This window comes from Apostichopus japonicus, chromosome 22, assembly GCF_037975245.1.
Source record: "Apostichopus japonicus isolate 1M-3 chromosome 22, ASM3797524v1, whole genome shotgun sequence".
Lineage (NCBI taxonomy): Eukaryota > Metazoa > Echinodermata > Holothuroidea > Aspidochirotida > Stichopodidae > Apostichopus > Apostichopus japonicus.
Genome location: NC_092582.1, coordinates 15470146 through 15477832, shown reverse-complemented (window position 1 = coordinate 15477832; position 7687 = coordinate 15470146).

Below are 7687 nucleotides of genomic sequence, written 5' to 3'. Positions count from 1 at the left end.
CAGGTTGCCAGTTTGGAACTGATGAAACTCGGTTAAACAAGTATAAACCTTTTTGGGGAGTGTGATATTTAATATATATATTCTACATTCACTTATGCAAAACACTTTAATCTGATATCGATCGAATGACCCCCCCCCCACCCCCTTCCCATCCCATCCCTCCCTCTACGCAAATGACAACACTCTAGATGTAGGAAACTGTTCAAAATAGTTATATTAATACTCCGGAACAACACAACATATTTGTTACTTGAGAAAGATCCTTTGGAAACAGTCGAACCCACGTGAAGAACAACAAAAAACTCTATAGTTGCTGGAGCCTAAAATAGAAGTATTTTTGGAAACATTAATAGAGGGCGCTCCTTCAATGAGAACCTCGACATTATATGGAGAGCTCCACTGTCCATTTAAAGATCATTTCCATATTAGTCGCCATTTCATCACTATGTATCATTTGATCACGGTACCACAAGTGTCTTTTTTCTCTTTTTAATGGAACCCCCCACCCCCACCCCCTAACTATCCAATACTCATAGTCGTCTATACCTCTGTATGTAAACTTTAATTAAAAAAATACGCAAACGGACGGTAATAACCGGTAAGAGAATAGAAACACGCATAACCAGCTGTTGGTGCTGCTGATATTGCCCACAAACAAATAATACATCACCATCCTACGTTACCATCATACGTCACCATTATACGTCACCAGCATACGTCACCATCGATGTGTGCGCAAAGTGGGAGGGGCGGAAGGTGGCATCCCTCACCTCACAGGTCAGTCGGTGGTTATCTGGCATTCAGTCGGTGCCAGAATTAGGTCGCTCCCCCCGGGCTCAGGACGACTTTAGACGCGGATTCAGGGGACCACTCACAAAGATTCGAGGAAGATTTATTAGCACAACCTTGCGTTTAGACTTAATTAATAGAATAAATATTACTCAGAATGAAACATATATGTCTCCGAAGCTTACAAGCCTATCGGGTGACCGGGTCGGAGGGGTACACCGCTGGGTCCGAGTCGCAGACGAAACCGCTGCCATGTTGCGATACGACTGACGTATATATTCCCTTTTTGTTGTTATAGTTTCTTCCGATGCGCCAATTGCGCCGCTATGGGTCTCAAAGCCACATTACCGTCGGTTGGATCTCTGAGTCAGTGTAGCAGTTTATGCCACTGTCGCTACATGAGTTTGCAGTAATGAGAGTCACTGAGTCGATTCTAGTCAGGAATATTACAGGTATTTACTCGTCTCGACATGAAATAAAGCGACTTCGTTATACTCCTGTGATTATCACAAGTTACATTACTGACTGGATGTCTCAGAAATAACACCCCCCCCCCGCCCCACCCCCTGAATAAGCCGAACAAGGACATCGTGTCAAGGGCCATCGTTCAATGTGCTTTCTGGTCATCTAAAAATCTCAGTTATGCTCGATATGTTATTCATTGGGATAACCATGCTCTGTCCCGAAGGTAGGGGTCCTTCGGGAAAGAGGTAACTCTATTCGATAAGGGATCCTTCTGGAAAATGGGTAGCTCTGTTTGATCCCAAATGAGGGGATCCTTTCAGGAAAGTTATGATCGACGGTCGCAAGCATTGTCTATAATTTGCTGGTTACAATTACGAGAGACCTGTTGGAATACATTTTCGATTCTACGCCCAATTTGAAATCTAGGTCAACTTGATCAGCCATTTCGACAGGAGTGTCTATATCTACAACCCTCACTCTCCACTGTCTACGTTTAATTGATTGTCAAAACGATAAGGTTTCGTTAATATGTAACCCCTCTCCGCCCCTACCCCCCCCCCCACCTCACACACACACACAGAGAAAGGTTGTTCGTATAATGTTGCTCATCTTGTGACCTGTTTGACTTAGAATTGATGGATATATATATACTTGGAAGAAACGCTGCTACGCTATGATGGCTTTGATCGTTTATATTTGCACAGGATGGCCTTGCCGTTTTCAATTGCGTTCATTGTTATAGGGGTCGTCATGTGCATTATTTAAATAACCAATAAGTAAAACAAGTTAGAATTGAAATTACGCAGATCTTTCCTCATAAAATAGGGCCATTTAACTGAGTACATGTTTTTGACACTTTTTCCCCATCTAAACCAGCAAGTTTTTGTTTTCAAGTCATGCTCAAATCGCCTCTAATGTGGATAGGATCGCTGTTTCTAATTTGTCTATGATCTGTCACTCATCCTATATGTAACAGGGAACCGCCGACTGTAACGGCGCAATTAGCAGCGAGTCATGCGTAGCGTTTAGAGCCCTTTTTTCTACGAAGATACGGCCTGCGCAATTGCACCTTTAAAACGTGTGAAAATTCCATTAAAACTCTATGAAGTGCGTGTTTTGCTTGGTAAATTTCCAATTCTATGGCGGTTATGGATAGCCCCCTTGAGACGGGAGGTGTTCGCACGGAGCGCGTTTATAATGCGAAACACAGTCAGCGTCGTACTAGCAGTATGGCCATGGGGTGCTAAGGCGGTAAATTGGTTGAATATGCACCCAGCTCGTCAAAAAGTTAGCTGTCTCTATCGTTATACGGGACAGCGAATTACCAGCGAGATGACACAACTTTTCAAATATTTATTATCGGAGGAAAAAGACTCCAGCATTGTCCCGAAAAAAAGATGGAACACTACGGCTCTCAGTGGACTCGGAGAAGAAGTCTTGTTTTTTAACTAGTGAGTAAAGCGAATTCCGCAAGTGTTCGTTAATTCAAAATATATGACAAGACCATCAAAATCATCTCAGTGAATTCATTACCCATATACATATTAAAGTGATATTATGACCATGACAACCGTTCAATCTTATTCACGCCTCAACCAGCCTTGACAACATATAAGATGTCCTGCCATTTACCAGTATACTATAAATATGTATATATATATATATATATATATGTATATATATATATATATATATATTCTTGGCTAGGCCTATCAGGTACAAGGTTATATGGCGAATAAAAGTTTCGCTAAATGGGTTACACTATATATATATGTATATTATATTATATAATAATTATATATATATATAATTCTTCAAAGCACTCGTATTGACAGTATGAACAGTTCCTAACCTTTATCTGATAGAAACAGTCTATTCATACTGCGGATACTGACAATAGAGGTGCTTTGAAGCGAAACATGTAAGTACAGTATATATGAAAAAAATTGTTCCGGTTATCATGTACAGCAAGGCCGCCAAAAGATTATACTTTTAAAATGTAGCGACCCAATCCCAATCAAATAACGTAACTATGACGACAAGATCTTAATTTGTCCTTCAAACTCTGTCAAAAATGAGAGGATAACAACTGTAAATATTTGCACTGTATCATATCAATTCTCCATAGAATATGAATTTCACTAACTAGTATTGAGAAGCAAAAATAGGAAGCTTATAAATGCCATCAGTGTTGGCACAAATTTAAACGTGCTGAAATTGTTAACAGTTTTTCAAAAGAACCTTCTTGGAGGGAGTGGGGAAGGGGGAGGGGTCAGCTTATACCGACACTCCAAGTTACCCCCAGACATTAAAGATTGGTGTAAATTAGACAATTTTTAAGTCTTAGTCATGAAGAATGCTTAGTAGCAGAATAATTGTTGAAGGTTGAACATGTGTGACCATTATTATACTCTCTAGCATATTTAAGGGTTCACTAACCCGTTTCTCGTCAGTTCATGTATTATTATTATATACAGGTTGCCATCCTTGTCACGGTGTCTAGACATGTATAACTGATAACGTGTAATCACCATGATGCATTAAAAAATATTTAAAAAAAATAAAAAAATACTCAGTTCAAGCCATTATCCCCATTTTGTGCATTAGTTCGAGCTAAAAGTGCTTGAAAATATCATTTTCATTTATATCTATATTATATATATAGATATCATTTTACATAATAAATAGGAATAGGAATAACGGGACTTTTTTTGTTGTTGAAAGAATTGTTTAATTGCATGGAACGGCACACATTAATATCGCGATGCTTTTTAACTCTTCACCCTCCTCAACATGGTGATATCGTAACTACTGATGCATGGTGATTAAGTATGGGAAGTTATTGTTACGATTAGAAATAAAGTATATCTCTCAAAAAGAAAGAAAGTAAAAAGGTTTATGGCATGTTAAAAGTCATCAACATGACCTTATTTTCATAAGCGGGGAAGGGGGCAGGGGGGTGGGTGAGAGTGAATCTAGGATTTTACGAAAGGCCCTCGCGTTTTTTAAGCTGACCACCTCCCGCGTTGTAGGGGATTATACATGGGATAATCTTCCCCCTGAAAGTATAAAATTTTAAATAACATTAATACATTTTACGATTTAAAAGTTAATATCAAAAGTTTCCAAAATTTAATGAAAAACATGAGATCAAATAGAAAAGCAGGGACATTTTCAATGCTTTCATTATCATAGTTTCCATAAACAAAAGAAGCATAATGGAGTGTGAGTGTTTAGTATATGTATATAGTTACATTTTATCATTTTTAAAGTGAAAATAATGGATTTTGTTGAAATATTCACGATTTAACAGTTGGATCTGTATACAGTCATAACTGCTCTCTCACAAGTACAGTTAAAAAAGTACGATGCATGCAGTAAGAGAAACCGGGGACGCAGGAGCACGTGCACTTTCTTTTCTAAAGCACGTGAAAACTGCCTCTCTCCATAACTTCCAAGTACGCCTTGTTGTTGAATTAAAGTGCATATATTATTGCTATAACTTTTAAAAGAAAATACTCCTTATATGGCGTTGTTGTAATTGGAAAATGCCTTTTTTGGGGTTAAAATTAAAAAAATAATAATTTTGTAAGTTTTATTGCTATCACTTTTAAAAGAAAAATACCCTTCTCTGGTGTTGTCGTTTTTGGAAAATGCCCTTTTTTTTGGTTAAAAAATCTCAATTTTTGTAATTAGAATGTTCCCTTTTTGTTTGTGTTTCAATTTATTTTTCAAATGCTAAAATGTATGTTTTGGGATTCACTGAGGGTTATCATTGTTTTCGTTCCACTCCCTCGAAGTTGGTACCCCTCCCGCTCCCCAGATTTAATCCCCAAGTTCCGCCCCCCCCCCTGTAAACAAATAATGTTATCGATAATCATATCCGTATGTCTCAAATTCCACCTCCACGCATGCAGTAGTAGCAGGACAAACTTGCAGTATTTTTCTTTAATTCGAAAGTTGTTATCAGTGGCTGATGCAGCATGTCACCGAGATGCCTTGTTCGTTAAGTCTTCGGTTTTTCTCCTTAAAGGCATTGAAGACTCGCCCCAAACCGCGTGCCGCCCTCTGTAAAAAAGTTAACTTTCCGTTGCTTGCAAGTAAAGTTTCTTCTTGTCGCTAAAACATGCAGACAGTAATGAAACGTGATACCTTGTTATCTTTTATCTGGACCTGAGATGTCCATCGCTGCTATGTACACTGTGTTGTGGGTATTGCCCGTAGCTGAATGTATTGGCTGTACACTAGTGTCTAATTACCGACGGTAGCAAGCTGTGTGTGTATTTTCTGGGATCAATGGTGGTGTCTAACACTTCTGTTACACTGTCATTCGAAACTAGGTCAGATTACGGGCATCAGACGTTTCTTTGTGCGCGAGTCTTCACTCCCTTTAACTATATTATCTATATGAGAATACAGTAATCTTTTATCCTATATTTGCCGGGACCTTAATTGACCCTTGACCCATGGCTGTATAACCACCTGACACCCTCTCACGGTCAGGCTTAATTGGTTATGCATTAAAAAGTGTTCGATATTTTACTTTGCAAAACGTCAGTTACCATCAGAATATTTCCTATATAACACGATCTAACACCCGTTATATCGTCGAAATATAATTTGAACTTTTATCAATATTATATATATTTTTCCTTTTGAATATGTTTGTTTTATTCTCTCTGTTTAGTTTTAAGGAGATGCATGAAGCAAATAAAATAAACAGATGCTCACCATTTCCATTTTAATTTTCCGTTATTTTTCGTTATGGAACCGTATATTATAAACTTGTTGACTTTCATAACCACCTTCTAATTTTCACAGATTTTACTCGAAAGCTGTTCCAAATTGAACGAAGTTTTATACCTTGGGAATGGGACTATAAATAGTTCTTTCGGGGCCAAACGGACGGAATTGTTGAACCCACACATATATGGGCCACAAGAGTTAAGGGTCCTTCTCTACATGTGAAATGGAAAACTTACCTTATATGGTCACATGAAAGATAAAGAAAATTCTACAGAAAAAAATCGCATTGAAATATCCTATCATACTAATACAATATATAAATTTAACAAGGTACTATACATGTTTCATTATTTCCTTGCTATAAGGTTCTGCAGACCGCATTAATCAGTTAAAAGGGTTTTGAAAACCGTCTCGCGAACCGCAAAAACAATTTCCTGAGGGTCGAGCTTGCCTTCCTGTGTTCTTTACGAATATGAACCAAGTTTTTTTTTTCGTTCAATGTGACACAATAATCCTGTGGTTACCCTCAATAATTAATGACAATAATAACTTTTGCCCCGATTTTGTATCATCAAAACGTTGGCTGTGCCAAGTAGTACATACCTCTGTTATGTAAACAAGGTTGGTGTCAGTCATGCTTGGATCTTATGTGGTTACAAGATGATAAGTACGAATCTACAAGCATAAAATATCCACTTGGTTTAATTATACGAGTTTACAAGGTCCAAGTCTCTCAGAACGAGTACAAATCATACGCCAGTACATTATAGTATAGATTTATCAAAATGTCCCGAGTACAATCATGTGTACACACATCCACGTGAGCGGGTACAGATATAAACTATACTATATACTATAGAATACGAATGTACACCTAAGTATGGTCTCAGGTATTTCAATATTGATGCATATACTTTATCAGGCTTTTTAAACCTGTTAAAAACATTCATACACACACAAAAAAAAAAAAAATCAGCTATTTTGGAGAAAAATATATTTGATGACGATTGCGAAAATTGCCGAGCTATAGTAGTGAATAATGTATTGCTATAATTTTTGGTATTTTGATACAAGTTACTTAAAGTTAATTACCATGAATGCATAAATGCCGAGTTCGTCTAATCGGGTCGCATTCGGCAAATATGCCTTTACAGAATAATTTTGTTCCGTTATAAAAAAAGGAGAATTAACTGGAAAATGTTAACAAATTAATTATATCTTAGATAATATGCACGGTGTGTAAGACTTAGTAAACATCTAAACATATTACTAGCGCAGTATATTGTACTGACAAAATAATAATTTAATAAAAACGGAAAAGGAGACAAAAAATGTTTTCCAATTTAAAATCAAAAATAGGTGAAGTTTGGTAAGGAATTTTTAATTCAAGGGAGAACTGGAGCGACCCCCTCCCCCATCCACAATGTTAGACGGTTCAAAGGGAAAGCAGTAAGAACTGAAAGAAATACAAAAGAAAATTGAAGTCATATTTATCCCCACCCCCATTGACATAACATGTTACGGTACCCAATGTCAGGCCTGGCGTGATGGGTTGGGTGTGGGGGTCGGTGGAGAGCTAGAGAGTCCGGGCCCCGTTTTAAATTAGGGTCCCAGAGAAACATGGGACAAAAACTTATGTATTCCTATAATATATGCGGTACTTAAGGCAAAATGAAGACTTCAAAAA